At 39.6% G+C, this 17,335-nt stretch overlaps 1 protein-coding gene across 5 annotated transcripts in view; it reads left to right on the plus strand.

Moving 5' to 3' along the window:
• Positions 1-17,335, plus strand: part of THRB (thyroid hormone receptor beta) — a 151,524-nt gene that overhangs the window by 66,132 nt on the left and 68,057 nt on the right. The window contains exon 3 of one of the 5 annotated variants that reach the window (XM_086851436.1): positions 5,321-5,391. The exons of the other annotated variants lie outside the window; for them this stretch is intronic. The gene's annotated coding sequence lies outside the window, so the exon portion shown is untranslated. The remainder of the gene's footprint in view (positions 1-5,320; positions 5,392-17,335) is intronic. 5 annotated transcript variants of the gene reach the window in all.

Here is a 17,335-nt window from a genome sequence, read left to right on the forward strand (position 1 = left end):
TCTCCACAGGACTGATGAAATGAAGTTGTACGTAGCTGGATTTGTAAGGAAACAGGGAAGACTTTCAAAGGCATGTTTCCTTAAAAAACTCTGTGAAGTTATCTACCTGATTGCTGTAAGAGGTACCTCAGACCATGTTTCTCATTTTTATATGTACATTTCTAATCATGGAAACAGGGGGTGCATTTTTATATTCGTGTTAAAAAGAGGGATCTTTTCCTGATAAACAGAGGTTTATTTCTGACTGCAGTTTTGGGGATGTTTCAATCACAGGATACCTGTGTAGAGTTACCTAAATATTTAGGAGAAGTATGTTTTAGTCAATATCTGAGAACATTACCTTTGAGTTGTATGTTTCTGACTTTAGAAGTTATTATTTAAGTGCATTTTATTCTTGCTTAAGTTCTGCACACACACACACACACACACACACACACACACACACCAAACAGAGTTTGCAAAGTCAAGTGCTGTACCCCACCCATGACCTTGCCTATTTCCTTTCATCATAAACTCATTACCAGTCAGCTCAATCCTCTTCTTTTTTTAATCTCTTCTTCAGGGGATCCTACTCTCTTCTGCCTAAGTGGTCTGTATGGGCCAGATATCCCTTATTTTTCCTCTTTCCAGCAGTTTTTCTCTGCTGGAGTTTGAGTCAGCCTGGTCCCACTCTCTGTACTCCTGACCTCCATCTGGGCTGTGGCACTGGCAGCAATGGCATCTCACCTTCCTTTCTTCACATGAGGATAATGCTCACCACTGGAAGCCAGCATTAAACACAGTATCTAGCACCTCTCACAAGTTTGCAGAAATTTGGCATGTCATCACGTTTGAGCTGACTTTAACTGGCCTGGCCAGAGCCACTTCCCAGTAAAATGTACTTTCTTCTATTTAAAACAAGAGGGATATTTGAATTCTTGAAGATAATATTTTCTCATTGCGAAATAGTGCCTTTTTCTTTTTCCTGGCTTCTGTCTTGGAAATAATTGAACCATTTTGGTTAATGTGTGAGAAAAAAATAACTTGAACCATGCATCCAGTGTGGAAAGTTGCAGCCCAAACTATTAGTCTGGCAAAATTATAAGCAAGTGAAAATCAGATTTATAGGATACATTGGATAATCCTTAGTAACTGTCTGTGTCACAGCTCCTACCTGTGTGTATTGAATTCACAAGACCACTTTCTTTTCAACATGCATACAGCTTGCACACACTCTCATCCAGTGTATTTTGCTGAAATGCATATCACTTAAATAAATAATCCACTTAACATGCATAAGAATCACTCTATCTAAATATGACTGCAGCTAATCGCATGTGGTGTTAAGCCTGTTAATTGCTTATCATCTGTTTGCGTAGATTGCATTTTATGACAGCAAATGGAGGACCAAATGCTCAGTTATCCATTATAATTGTTCCTGTTAGACATGTTTTAATTATTATAAAATTTTAGTCCGTCCTAAAAAACATACAGCAAATTTATAATGTAAGCGCTCAGTAATTGAAATGCTATTGTGACACAGAAAGCTGTCTAGCAATTTAATGGTTCAGGAAAACAATAAGTTAGTGCAAAGCCTTGAGTCTTCATTCTCCTAATACATAATTTTGTTTATTTCCATACTGCGTTGTTTGCAGTGGGAGTCAGAGGAAGCCTTTGGCTGAATATTCTCTACCCCTAGCTAGGAAACTCTGTTGTGTTTTCATTACATTTGCCTCACATAATTACTCACTGCTAATTTCAAAAGGCCTTTGATATTTCTGCATGTGTGTGTCCTAAACAATAAGCTGATCCATAATGCAGCATGATTTATTGCCTTCTGACCTTACACACAGCTTCTTGTGGAAGACAGCTTATGAATCTGGGTGTTAACTGCAGCTTGAATAGCACAGAAAACTCTTCCTGTATGCAGTTTCTGCATTCTTAGGCAAGGTCAGTGATCTGGTCAAGTGAAGCTTTCTTGTTTGGATGGCCTGTCTTGCCCACATTCCTTATAATAATTTTTTTCCTATATTCAGGTATGCCTCCCAAACCAACTCTGTGTGTGTGGAGGAGTCTCGGTATTTACTGTGACTTCAGGCTGGCGATGCAGTGCATCTAGGCTGAGTACTCCTAGGACCAGATGGAAAATGCCAGTGTGCTATGGAAAAACAGCAGCAAGCATGGACACCTTTCCTTCAGCTTGTTTGTTTTGATGGGTTCACATTGTGCCACCAGAGCAAGTCTGATGTAAGGGACGCTTGGGCAGGAAGGCTGAAACTTGCCAGGGAGACATGGAGAAGGAAGGTGGTGTGCAGAGAACATTAACTTAAAGCTTATAATTTTCAGAGAAGCCATCTGCAGGAATGCTGTAGGCGTGGAGGAATGGTGATCTCAGGAGGTTGCGCTGGCTGTACCCTGGGATATACACCCATTTGTGGGAGGAGTCTTCTCACAATGTTGTCGGTAGAACTGTATAAATTTAAGTGGCCTAAGTGAACCAGAAAATCACTGGCCAGCAGTAAAAAGAGTTAGGAGTTTGAGTCTGGGAATCTCTGCTACTTAGTTCTCTGGTAGGTAGAGTAGATGCTTGTTGCTTAGGGCACACAGGAGGGAAAGGGTTAGAATAAAAAAAGTAAGCAAAAAATTCAGAAATCCAGTATCTTTGCACAGGACATATGATCAAAGTCTGCTAGAAACCTTTTGTGAGAGAAAAAATGTGCAGTTAAAATAGTAATTTGTTGTTCGGGCAGGTTCTTTCAGAAGAAGGTGGCTGAATGAATCTCCAGGTGCTAATGGTGAGAGTGGCAGTGGTTACTTTTTTGGTTCTGCTCACTGTCATGGCTTGGCCAGTTTTTCCTCCTCTGTCAGTCTTTTCAAGGTGGGCAGAGCTGAGGAGGATTTTACAATGGCACCATGCCTTGGAGTCTGTTCCAGAGTAAATGGAAATAATGGAAATAGTAAGAAGAAGGTGGCAGTAGTGGGGCAGGGAGAGATAAAAAGGGATTACAATGGTATTGCCCAGTTCTGTGGGAATGAAGGATCACACGTTAGGGGAAAAGCTGGCTCTCATATGTATGGAGATCTGCCATACACATGCTCATGTGCTGATCATGGTCAGTGACCTCATCCATATGCAAGCCTGGATATCACAGTGGTTAGAGCTTGTCAGCCAAGGACTGACTCTGGAGGAAAGTGAAGACTGGCTGGTTTTGGCAGAGAATCCCCACTCTTTGCGGAGTCACTTGGAATCTTGTGAAGGCTATGAATCTTAGAGTCTTTTCTTTGCAGGGCTTTAAAGCTGGATGGCAGATGAAATGAGTTCATTTGCTGGTTATTTTATTCCTCAACTAAATCTGTTTTCTATTTATACCTGCATGAGCTCACAGATTTGCATTCCTGTAATGTGCTCTTTTATTTTTTTGGGCTATCTTACTGTAGGGTCCCCACAGTCCAATACCCTACTAAGTCCATTGAGACACAGAGGAATAGGGATACCCGTTCCGTGAGCAGGCTGATGGGGATGACCTTAGAAAGGGTCATGACAGTCTGGATCAGTGACTCAAGTCCAGGCTGAAGCCTCTGTCCCTGCAGGTGTTCTCAGTTGCAAGTGGGGTCATCAGGGTGTTTTATGTGAGCTGGGACTTGTTCTGTAACTCCACGTTTCCAGGCAGGGAAAGGCGTGCTAACAGGACTGCTCTTTCCCAGCAGTGCTGCTCAGCCCTGTCCAGGACGTGCCAAGTCCTCATTAAACATCTTTTGCCCAATCTTGACGTAGTTCTGGGATGGCAGTGGTTGGTATTTCCAGTTAGAGGGACTGACTTTTAGGTTCCTTTCATAGTTCTGTGTCTAGCAGTCCTTGCTGGAGCATACAGTAAGGATATATGAAACTCTCCTGCGGTTCCCACTGCTCTGCAATAAAGGTAGAACTGGAGATCCCAAGAGACAGAGCATTTTCCCATAAATTCCTTGCCCTGTCTGTTTTCAAATTAACTGGTGATGGATGAGGGGGAAGAGGAAAAGAAAGAATAGCATAATAAAACTCCCCCATTGCATCACTTAAAACGTTCATAAAAATTGATGTTGCTTCTCTTCAAGCTGCTGGGGGGCACAAGTCTTTAATCAATTAAATCCTCATTTTTAGAGTTTTATTTTTTTTTTTAGCAAGGTTTCTTAAATGTCTTTGTGCTGTTATATGTGTCTGGTGTTACTTTTCCAGCTAAAATAATCAGATAAGTTTTTCATATTTTAGGTATACCCCAGATAAGCAAATAATAATGGGAATCATGAAAGTATGGTTCAAATTAGGAATTTAAAGTTGATGTAATCTGAATGGGAGCCACATGAGTTTGAATTGCTTGGCTAGTTTAGTTCATGCAATTGGGAAAATAATGGAGAGGAAATATAAGTATTTGTGGTACATTTGGTTGTTGTGGATAAAGCAGAATATCATCTAAAACTACATATTTCTTTTTGTGATAATCCTTTCCAGTTTTAAGGGCTAATCAAGTTAAAAATAAGATCTATGAACTGCCATTTTCCCTGTAAGCTGTAAAAAACTTATTCTGGTAATTTGCTCATGAGTAGGTGAACGTGGCTGTTCTTATTGTAGTCCTAATTTTCATTTTGAATAAGGATATTAATTTGGCAGGCTGTGCCTGATTTGTGTTTAAAAAAAACCAACAAAAAACAACTGGTGGGCTATGTGTAGGCCAGATAGGAATAATTTTATCTGAAGATACTTGCTTCTTTAATAACAAATCATCCCTTCTTCTCAGTCTAGTTTATCCCACTACTTTTTTCACCCATTTCAACTCCACCAAGGCTTGGTATCCTGAGAAGACCTCCATTCCCTGTGTTTTGTGTCTGACCTCCCTACAGCAGTACTTGTTTACCTAGGGGAGATAATTGTTTTCTGGAGAGCATCCAGCTGGTAACTTACTTTTTCATTAGACCCCTTCTTCCTATTAGTTATCTCCTGTTAGTTGATCTGTGTCATTTGATAAAACTAATTAGGTAATAAAAGACTGTTTCTGAGCCCCTCCCTTTAATTTTGGCATGGTGAAATGTGCTTCTTGGCACCTTGCTCTTTCCACATAAAGACACCTTCAGTTGACAAACAACATTAATCCAAAAGAAAACAAGCCAGTTCTCGCATCCTCTCTTGATATATCCTTGTGCCAGAACAAAATAGTTCCTAACAAATTATTTGTACCAAAGATAGTGACATAAGCCTGGCTCTGTTTTAGAGTTTTGCAAATGTTTGCAGAGCTTTTGAAGAGGCCAAGCTAAAAATACTCAATGAAACCATTCAGAATTCTACTAAAAGCATTTTGTTTCCTAGGACTTTCCTCCCTTCTGAAAATGCCCTCCCACAGCTGCATGGCATTTATTAGAAGGTGATGAAGGTATAAGGTAGGAAATCACATTTTATACTTTATTTTAAAATTTAGGCTAATTTTCAGGCTTCCTTTTTAGATTACATACATTTTTGTAAAGAAAGGGGTATCTCAATGGAAAGTAAGCTTATTATCAGCTTCAAATTGAAGTATACTCACCCAATGAAAAGGTCTGATCAGATTGTCCTTCATGAAAGTTTTCAGTGTGAAGGTTTGAGGTGTCATGGTAAGCAGCATTTCAATGACAAATAGCCAAGAATTGCCACTCCTTTATGGATAACGGCCTCTGCTGCACCCTAATGATGTAGGAATTTCCTGAGGATGCCGGTGGATTTTTTTCTTGATTGCTACATCCCAGAATGAAATTCTTCTTCAAAGTTTACTTTGAGAAGAGTAATGGACATGCTATGCTCAGATGTGCGACCTGAAGAAATCGCCATAGTCATTTTCCATTGGGCCCAGAGAAAATCTATCAGAGCCAGTGAAATTAGACAAAGAAAAGGATCTCCACGGTAGCTGCTCAGTGTTTTACACTCAGAAATGTCATGTCTCTTAAAAGAATGGCTTCTGCCTGTTTGGTGTTGAGTGCAAGCAGTGCTTTGGTAGGTCTGAAGAACTGTTTTGGTATTAGTTGCATATTTACTGTTTGTTGTATTTACTTCCATCTCAGGAAGATCTACCATGGGGATGTTCATGTTGTGCTTGCAAACATTTGGAGTATTACGTCTTCTGGGATGCAAGAGCCCCAAAATAGCAGTGTATGAAATTTTAAAATCAGTGGTATGATAAACCTGGATAGTACTAGTGTGTGTTTGTGAGTCATGTGATAAATAAATGATGGAATTGATAGTGAGAGTCAGTTACAGAACAAGAAGTGACTGTTTTAAAAACTGAGGGGAAATAAAAGTTTGTACTTTCATTTGTACTAATTAGGTTCAGAAAATGTTTTGACTTGCTTTCTGTCCCTGAACATTTTTTATTATCTTCTCTGCATGCACTTATAGCCAATAGTGACTCATGGGCATTCAGCTAAGATGTCTGAGATGGTTATTATCCTCTGGAGCTGCTGCTTTTCCTAACAGCAACAGTCCTGAGATACTGCAGTTTATAACCTACCATAATGTTAACTACAACTTTTTTGTCTGTTTTAACTGTCATACCCTGTATCTCAGGCAGAGTTGATTTTGCATTTCTAGCATTAAACATAAGAGCTTTCCAAGCAAATGGCAGTTACCACTGCAAGGGAATCGAAAGCATGGGCTATCCTGCCATTGTGTCAAATCTGATAATTGGTTTTCACACATAAGCAGCTCTGGAAATTCAAACTACCAAGCTTGTTTGTCCTGTGTGCTTTCCTTTAATGTACTGCTCATTTTCACTTCAGATAGTTTCTTAGCCCTCCTGGCTGAAATTCAGTCCCACAAGAAGTCCTTATCAAAGCCTTGCTCTAATTGTTCCAGTGCTGTGCTTAGTGGTGCATCAGTGAATTGTATCCTGTGTGGCGTGGTTTTCAGCTTACTGTGAACAAATTCTCCAGGATTACAGATTTGCTAAGAGGTAGCATTGGGAGTCTCTGTATTTATAGGCAGCCCCGTGGTGCCCAGCAGCATGACACTCATTTTCCCTCAGGATCCTTTCCCTGTCTGGGCTCTGTGCTGTCCGCCCCTGTTGTAAGTGAAGATGTGGAGCAGTGCCAGAGGTGCTCTTGCCAGCAGGGTTATGGGCTCATTTTGGCTTGACCCCAGAAGAAGGGCAGCAGATAAGGAATAGAGGGAGCTACAGCCCAGTTTTGAATGGAGCTGCTCCTGGTTTCTCTGCCTTGGCTCAATGTTAAGCATGGTCTCTGCACAGCTGTCGAGATCCGATCCATGGGAAGGGAGAAAGACTGCTTGGCTCACACTGCTGCAGTCCTGTCCTAGGCACTACAGAAGTAGATGAGGGAGTGCTGTTGAGCAGAAGCACTGTCCTGGGTGTCCTGGCAAGAGACAGCATAGCACCTCTACTGCTTTCTTGGCTGGACAGGTTGAGAGAACTCACCTGCCTGCTGCTCATTTGTGCTGCTGACAGATGCTGCGTGTACAACTGATGGGAGAAGCAAACCTTTCCATCCCCTCCCTTGGACGTGAAGACAATGCAGTTTAATATAAACATGTCCTTTTCACTGCTTATTAAAACAGAGCTGTTAACATATTGTGGATTAAACCATTAATATTCACATTTTCACTCATATGGGGTCCACAAATGTTGTCTGTATATGGAACTAAGAGTGCATAGCTGTAGAACTGTGTCTCTACTAGCTAACTACTGTGCAGCATTTTCTGAATTCATGAGAAATCCTTCTGCAATTCAGGATTGTGTATTCTAGTTGGGACTGCTGTTGTGGCACTAGATTCTTTTCAGGTTCAACCACATTATGCTTAGATGAGACAATTATTGTTTTGTTGCATTTTTTTTGAATGAACACATTGAAGAAATGTCTAAACTCATCTGAAAATTACAAAAGGAAAAACACACCCTACTTTACTGCCATGCTGGTGTGAGCTCTATTGACAGTTCAGCAGTCAATGATGTTTTACAGTGCTTTTGTTTGGTGCTAAAAAAAAAAAAAAATCAGATTTATGCCTAAGTTACATGGAATACACATAAGAGCTAAAATTGATTATATGTCTTGCAAAGGAGAATTAAAATTGGAAGGAAAATACACTAAATTGTGATGTGAGTGGGTTGTGGCAGTGACTTTCTTCTATGCAAAATTTAAGATAAAAGATGAAAAATGCTAAAAGCTAACTGTCAGCTGGTGCTGGTAAACAGTATTTGTCTTCAAAGAGCCATAGGTATTTTCATGAATTTCAAAAGATCCGTAAGTGAAAGCGGTGATTTGGCTTGACTTGCAGACACTGCTGCTGAAGCAAAGAACTTAACTAACTGTCCATAGCAGGGCCAAAATGAAACCTGACTCAGGTATTTCTGATCTCTCTCCTTGTTCTCCAGTTGCTTGACTGTCAAGGCAGACTGACACAAAATTGCCAGCAGGTTATTCCTGATTTTTATTTTTCTTTGCAGTTAGAAACTTTGGTTCTCTGCGACAGACAACATTTGTCTACAGATGCATGAACGTGGTTTGAGCATGTCTGCTTGTGAATATATTTTTTTCTTTAGAAACTGAAAATTTTTCCCCTGTTCTTACCGCTTCCTGTGGTTTTACTCTGGAGCATGATGGATGAAGAAGGCTGTTTGTGTGATTAAGGTATGAGAATAGCAAGTGTAGGTCTTGGGTTTACAGTTGCAAGTCAGATGTGACGGTCAGTCCCTGAAGTGTAGTAGCAAAAAGTGACCTTCTTCATCTATAAAAGAGTATTTGTCCTGTTAGGAGTGTGTAGGAGAAGTGAAGATGCATTAATATTTTAAAAGCCCTGTGGGATCCATGTAGGAAAGTGTCTGTAGAAGTGATATTAAATCAGTGAGAGTGTAGAAACAGTACATTCACCTGTAGTAAGCAGTGAGAGAATTAAGCTAAACAGGAACACGACGCACTGGAATAAGTGTTGACACATGGAGTTAATTGAGAACAATTAGGTCTGTGCATAGACAAGATCTACATAGCCCATTTGATGCATGGCATTATGTGAGTAAAGGGTGCAGGATTAGACCTTTTGTTTACAGATTTACCTAATGCTTTAAACTATTTGGATGAATGGTGTTACACAAATGTTAGTCATAATTATTATTTAATTATGACCGCATGTTTACTTTGAACATAGTCCTATGCTTAATATGTAGGAAAGCCAGGATAATGTTGCAGCTTCAGTGTGTGAGCTACTGTTTGCCAAGCAGCGTTTCCCTAATGGCTTCTCCTTCCACGGGATGAAAATGCCTCCCTGGATGGTGAAGTTACACCAGTTGTGGTATGTAATAGGCAAATAGCTTGCATAAGAATACCTTCAGCTAGAACATTTTGGAATATGCATCTGAGATAGGATGCTAACTTATTAAAATTGATGCTATTAAATGTGCTGCTAGTATATCATTTCAAAATCCCTGAGATGCCAGTATTTCATTCTGTTTCCATTGAGAGTGCAGAAAGCAAATTTCATAGTATGATTCATAATATAGGAGTGCTACAGAATTTCTGTAATTCATGTGTTGCTACTTTAATTTGCATTTAAATGTTTAAACTGTTATAAAATTGAAGATTCTTTAAACTTTAATATATTTTTTTTCATTCTTAAGCAGAATGAAATTGTTCCTTGTTGAACTCTATTTTGAGGTTTTCCTTTGCTCAAATCTTCCATTTCAGATAGTGTGGAGAGCTTAAGATAATTTTGAAAGAGCTTAGTGGGGGTTTTTTGCTTGTTGTTTTTGTGGTGTTTTTTGTTTGTTTGTTTTGTTTTTGGGTTTTGGTTTTTTGTTGTTTTTTTTTTTTTGTGGGATTGTTTGGGTTTATTTGTTTTGTTTTGTTTTTCTTTTTACTTTTATTTTTTTTCTTTTTTTAAAGATCCTTATAAGAAATATAATTCTGGGAGATGTATGGTATATCCTAGGTTGCAAGAGATGGGATGCTTTCCTTCCTGTCCTTTTCACTAAGTTAACATGGGTGTTGTTTTAAGTGACCAAAGCTAATGAGGATTTCGAACTCTTAATACTTTGAATGAAGATACCTCAGTTCCTCTGTGTCTGGCATTTTACAATGATTGTTGGTGCTACTGAGAGAGGGAAAAAGACCTCTCTTGAGCACAGGCAGTGCACATGGACTTGTATGCAGGATCAACCTCAATAATTCAACAAATATTAGTCTTTAACCCAATATGGGAATCTTCTGATGCTTGACTGAATTACTGAATCCCATACAGTAACTGCAGCTTATATTCTTCTCATTGTTTAAGGCACTTGATCTTTTCTGTGGGCCTCTCCTGACATGCACTCCCCTGCTCACCAGTCAGTAAAAGATTTGTGAGTCTTCTGGTGGTGACAGGCTTAAGGTGACATGACACTTCCCACGTCCACCAAAAAAGCATGTATTTCTCTACTTCAGTTTTCCTGAGCACCTGTTTGCTTTGGTGAGAAATTATTTATCCAGTACATTTAAAAAGCAAATTCAAATAGTTGATCATTTAGAATAAGTGTATGTTTTCTAAAGGGAAAAGGGGAGACATGCTGATTCCTGCAGGAGAGAAGAAACTTTTTGAAGTCTAGGTGTTCAAAGTTTACTTAAACTTTCTTTCACACGAAAGACATTCTGTTCTACATGATTATGTCTACCTGGAAGCAAAGTATTTTGGTAGAAGTAATTTATGTTTGATTTGAAAAGATTTCTGAAAGGGAGTTTGGTTTTAAAAAAAATATTTCACCCCTTCAATTTATTATTTTTATGTAGAAATGAAGGTAAAAATAATTTGTGGATGCAGCTTCCTTGAGAGGGCTTGAGTTTCTGCATTCCTTTGCTTTTCTCTGTGTTTTTCCAGCCCAGCCGTACGACTGAATGTTTGAATATTGTAGTGTCAACAGCTCCTTGTATTTTCACTTGATACAGCTGAGCAAAAATTTTGACATTCGGCTGAAATGTTTGAGGAGCCATTACCAGCATAATTCTGCTTCTCAAGTAAATCTCATCTCAGTGCTTGAAATCTAAATGGATTAATATTTTTAATGTCTTGTTTACAATGCTGCCTATGAAAGCCTGTATTTGTCTACTTGCCAACCTTCCTTCTTGGCCAGGAACCATTCTGGCGTGAATCTCAATGCTGGGCTCCCATCCATTTTCCTTGAGTCTCTCTCTGGTTCCCTCCCTTTTCCTCAGGGGCTCTCTGGAAGATTGTCAGAAGGGCTTTAATTTCTTGAGCAAGTCAGCTTTTTTTGACTCCTAAATATTTCTGCCCCAGCCCTGAATTTCAGAGTTTGCCAGCCAACCACAGATGGCTTGCCCTGGTGGTGTTACAAAAAAAAATACATACATTCTCAGGTTTTGCTGAAAACAAACCTAAAAACAAACCAGTGTTAGCTTTGTAAGTGAGCAGAAAAAGATGCTTAAGAAAAAAATAATCATATGGGGTGTGTGTCTGTGTGTGACTTGACAGGGTGCCCAGCAGTCATGGTGAAGTAAAGGTGAGCCAGTGGGTAACTCCTAATGTAGTTTGTATCCATAATAGCATCCTATGCCATTTATATATTTTATTAGCAGAGCTGTACTAGCTAGGAATGCCCCAAAAATGACTAAAATGAGAAAAAAAATCCACATATAATCAATATGGTGGCACTGGTTTAGCTGTGATCGCTGAGCGTCTTCAGGGGTCGGAGGGCTCTTAGAGGAGAGTCTGAGGACTTGGCGAGTGTGGCATAAGTGCTAGTGCTAAAGCTGCAAGCAGGTTATTAGAGAGTAGAAACCAGGGGTGTATGATATCAGACTACATTACAGTAAAATTATGCAGCTGTAGGCATGGTGAACCCTCTCTTCTGAGCAGGCCAGCAAATCCTCACTAGTGGTTATTTTGATATGTGATACTCTGATGCTAATCTAAGGAGTTGAATGCGAAACCAAAGAAACCCCAGCAACAATGAGAGCCCTTAGCCGAGCACTTGGCAGTTCCCTCTGCCTTCCTAGAAACAGAGAGGGAGCACAAGCTCATGCAGTGACAGGGTGCAAGGTTCCTGGGGAGGCATGGACAGGTGGGGCCCTGCATGCTCCCCTGAGTCAGGCACATGTGGAAGGAAGAGGTGGTGTCCCCCCTTCACAATACTGGGGCTGGTAATCAAACAGCTCTCCCTCAAAGCAACAACAATTTCTGCTTGGTCTGGCTTGAGGTGGGGGTTTTCTGCCCGGTCTGGCATTAGAGGGGTGGCAGCCCTGGAGCACAGCCTGGCCAGAGACATGTTTTGCCAGCCTTCCCCTGCCCTTGGAAGAGTGGGAGCCACTGTGATGCCGTGGTGGAGGAGAATCCACATTGCCCCCTGCAATCAGTACAGGGCTGGTCTGCCTCCTGCCTGTGCTCCCCCTGAGGAGCTGGGCTCCAGCCTTCTGGGGAAGGTCCCCTGCGCTGGAAGTGAAGATGAGGGCATGAGAGGAGACAGCCAAAGCCTGTCCTGCCCACAAAACACAGGTGGGGGGCCAGCTGCACCCCAGGAGTGAGTGAGTGAGTGAGTGAGTGAGTGAGTGAGTGAGTGAGTGAGTGAATGTGTGTGCATGTAAGATGCTGATTTCCAAGGAGATTTTAATTTCTGGTTCGAAACATGCCATTTATTTTTGAAAACATGGTATTACTCAAAATAAGATAGGTTGATGAGACACAATAGTCTTGACAATCTTTCGTTATAGATATCTGAATATGAGCATTCTTAATGTTTTATAGACTAGTGTGTCTGGCCCTGAGAAATTATAAAAGAAGTATAAATAGCAGGGATAAAGAAAAGGGAAATATGGATTTAATATGTGAAGCAGCCAAGTATTTGGCTACCCTCTATCATTTATTGATCATTCTCTCTGCTGTTCAGAAACTGTTTGGAGTCAAGGATTCTCAGATTTTTAATTTTTTTTTAAATCTCCTTGTCTGCCTCAGACACCAGACTCACAAGATGAACGTACAAACATGAGTGTGTGAGTCAGGAAACATGTCAGTGGAGGTGGCTGTGTGAGCAAGGCTGTAGGTAAACAGAAATAAAGTTAATTGGCAGTTTTCTTGTATGCACGGGCAGCTGAAGTCCTTTTCGCTGGAAGAAATTTTCTTTTCCCATTATCCTTCAACATTCTCTTGGAAGAATTGTCTCAAGGGAAGTGAGTGAGTCAGAAAATATGCCAAGTTCATGTCATGGCTGTTTCGGCGTTTCTTTCTCTTGCTGGCCTCCAGGAGCTTTATTGGCAAGTGTTTTTAAAGGAAATATTGGCACAGGAAGGCCTTATTGTTTATGTCATGAAAGTCTCTTGGCTTCTTCTTCCTTGTTATTTTCTCCCTTAAATGGGGAAATTAGGAGTGGGGGGGACTGAGAAAGGAAAAGAGGAGAGAAGCAGAAACTATTGACGGTTGCTACCAAAACTCTTCCCCCTACATCAGGATGTATCTTGGTGAGTCCTCTCTTTGCTTTTTCTCTGTTGCTGCTTTTCAGGCTCTGCTACAGCCAGTAAATGGGTTTCTAAATGCGTAAGTTTCCTTTTTATGCTTTTCAAGATGTGGCACTTGGAGAGTCTTTTGAAAGAAGCCAGCAGTTTTCCTCTGGGCTCTCCTCTGCCAGAACAGGGCAGGGAGAGGCAAACGCAGAGCCCAGCCAGGGTCAGATCACTGCCACCTTCTCACATGCAGATCAGAGCTCTGTGATGGGCTGTGGAGGACATTTCATTACATTCTTTTCTGTTCTGTGTAAGGTTTGCGTACAAAATACAATGTGATTTACAGGAAAAAAATAAAATTGGGAAGTTCTGCAGAGCAGATGCAGTGGGTACAGAGAGAAACAATAGTGAGACGGTGCATGGTCAGAAATGTTGCTTGTTAAAAACCAAAGCAGAAAGCAAAAGCATTCCTTCAAATGTGTACATGTTCTTAAAAAAAATACCAAACCAACAAACCAACCCCCTCCCTCTACCTAAACTTACTCATATGCACTCAGGCAATTTTGGCATCACATAAAAGCACACCAAAAAAGAATTATGTCCAGTGGAGCAATAAAAATTGCTGTAACCTATTACCCTCAAATTAGGTGAGAGTTGGAAAGTCTCTGAGGATGCTATTAAAGAATTATATATTAACATTTCAAAGAATGTTTCGGTATTTAATTTTTTTTATTTGGAAAGCAAAAATGTTAACTCTCCTTTGTGACACGTCATGGCAGAAGTTCTGTTTCTAAACCAGGTTCATTTTTTATCTGTGATATTTGCCTCTCTGATATTTGTGTATGGAGCTCAAAGAGATAGGATAAAAATTATTTCAGGTCAGTGTAACAAAGGTATGCATTGATGTACAAAGAAAAGCATAACCCTATTTCTTCTAGATTTGTTACCACAGAAAAAGAAATTTAAATGCCTATTTTTGTGCATTAAACAGAGAAAATGACATCTAAACCACTTTTCATTGTACCCATTTAAACTAAGGACCGTCTGTGGAATTAAATATCTATTTCAAGGCTGTGATGCATTTTTTGTGATGTCTCTTCAAACACTAAGTATTTGTTGGTACATAATAAGTCTTTTTATTGTGGCATCTTACTTGCATTTTGGTGATGCCGTTTTGGAATGCTCTTTTTCAAAGGAAAGCAAGATGATTAATCTTGGCTCTTTAAACCTATTTTGTTTCACTTTTCAACTCTTTCATGTTCTTTTGTTTTCTAAGCTACCTATTTGTGGCATCTGTGCAAAATTCTGTAGCGTATAACAGTTTAATTTGTGGAAGCTTTTCCCTTCCCCCTCTGCTTCCAATTTTGGACTTAGATTTGCTCAGACCTTGCTTTCACTTTCTTTAAAAATGTATGTACAGTTGAAGGTTAGTTCGAAGTTCTCATGGAACATGCATTTCTAGACCTGAATATCCTTAGAGCTTGTTATTTTTTCAGATTTGGGATCTTGCTCAGCCTGTTACAGGAAAAGTAACTGCCTGCCAGTGTTAGAATCCAGGGAACAGGAGCCTGGATTTTGCTTGGAAAACATCTTTAGGAAAAGTGGCTGTGGCTTTTATATCCCTGCCTTCAAGTGTTTTTACCAAGACTGAGCCATAAGAATTATATTGTAAAATGTTAGTTACAAAACCAGGAAAAAATACTCCTTCTAGCAGCACTAGCACATTTGTTTATAATTTATTTATATGAATCTGTAACAAAGTAATCACTTAAAAGGATATCATAGTTCCATAAAGGATGTTGCAAGTGAGCCATTTTCACCATTTCACTATTGTTTCACTATTTTACTAATTGTAATTTTTATCTGAAGTAAAGCATAAGGGTTTTCTCATTTTTTCTGTGTGTACATATACTTGTATCTATGAATATATTTGAATAGTTATATCAAAATACAAGCACTGCAATACTTTTGGTAATATCACTATGGATTTTTTCTTCTGTATTAGGAATCCTACATTTATCAGTTCAAGCAGACAGAAACCTTTGTGCTATTTGTGTCTCATGTCACAGCATGAGAAAAAACAAACCATAAAACTGGGTGTGAATGACAGTACTTTGGCCTGTGTCTGCTGTCCACTTTACCAGACAGCCAAAATTCTCTAGACATGGTAGTAAAAGCTCAAAATTAAATCATCAGCCCTAGTGCTGATGATGATACCTACTGCTCCAGTGTCAGGTACACCGTGACAAAATTGCTTTATCACGATGCTGGAGCACCAAGCGAAATCACCTGTTTCCTAAGGGACTTGCATTGGAGATGTCTTTCTCCTCTCTCCCCTGAAAGTTTGAGGTCCCTTCTGAGCTAGGAAGCCCTCAATTTGGGCTACTCCATTGGTATTAGGCTTCTTGGTTTCCTTAGCAGAGAACTCTAGGAAAGCTACCTTCTGCTTTTCAAGAGCTTTCTCCTCTTTCCCATAGCCTCATTCATTTTTGTTGCATTGGAGAAATAAAAGAAAATAAAAATTGGATATGGTTAATAACAGTCTTGTAAAAAAAATTTCCACAATTCAGAACTTATAATTTTCTGACAGCCAGACTGTCACATGTGCATAGAGAGCTGGTCAGGATGAGTGCTTTCAAACCACAGCTACAGTTTAGTGCTCCAGCATGAAATGAATGGGAACAGGGAGTCAACTGTAATTTAGGATTGTGTTGTTTGTCAGGCAGGCTAAACGGCCTGGCTTAACAGGAAGAGGTCAAAATTCACAGGTCTACCCAATTCTTCAGGGGAGGCAATGATTTGGGTAAAAATTATGATCTAGTTTTAATCTACTTGAATTTCCAGAAGTTATTAATAAGGTTCTTTCCTGAAGGCTTATAAAGAATTAAAGCTGCTAAAAGCTGTTAAAGGGAAACTCTTTAGTGAATTAATAGCAGGTTAAAAGTTAAGAAACAATAGGTAGTAAATAATCAAATTTTACAGTGGGGGAATCCTGTAAGGCATCAATCCAACATAAGGAAAAAGGGGTTAATATTGAACTAATAAAGCCTGATGGTGGTGCTTGAGTCAACTGGGAAGAATTGTACAAGGATTTTGCAGTACTGAGTGTGACTGAGCAATACAATGGCAGAGGAAATCAATCACAATAAATGTTATTATCTTTAAAAGGAGAAGAATTGCAATCATAGGAGACTTATGGCCACTTAGGAAAAAAGTGCTGGTGTCTAATAGATTTTTATAAAGGTAACAGCTGAATGCCCACCATATGTCAAAAGCAAACATAGGGAATTTTTAGGAAGGGGACAGAGAAAAATGTCATATTCTCCATGTTTCACTCACATAGGACTGCATCCAAGTAACATGGTCTTTGTTCTGACCTGTCAGATTTTCATGTCTGTAGTATTAAAACATGTATGCCATCACAGTATTTTCCATCCTCAGATGCATGTTTTTCTGACATTATCTAAAAACCCTATAATATGAAAAACAAGTGAAGATAGACTAATGCCTACCTACATTGTCACACTTCGACAGAAGCATCTAGGAGTTTCCTACTGGTAATTAAGAAAGGAAAACACCAAGACCATATCTGAAAAATAAAAGGAGTGATGCCTGTATGAAATTTCAAGCTGGGAAAAATTACAAATGTAAACCGCTTTATGTTGAACAGAAGCCCTCCTTAACAAAGATACTTTTGCTGGGGACTTTGCTGTAACATGCCTGTCTTCCATAATGTTTTATTCTAGAATGGGTTAGTCCCAAAGGACTCTTTGAAGGTGTGGATTCAGATGTATGTACATATAACTGATGTACCTATCAAATCCTCCATTTATTCCAGAGCAATTTTACCCAGCAAAAATTATGCCTGTTAGGTACTAAGCACCAGTATTGTGGCCATAAATATGCAAAATTAACCAGTTTGCCA

This window comes from Cyanistes caeruleus, chromosome 1 (assembly GCF_971803275.1).
Source record: "Cyanistes caeruleus chromosome 1, bCyaCae1.hap1.1, whole genome shotgun sequence".
In the NCBI taxonomy this organism is placed as follows: domain Eukaryota; kingdom Metazoa; phylum Chordata; class Aves; order Passeriformes; family Paridae; genus Cyanistes; species Cyanistes caeruleus.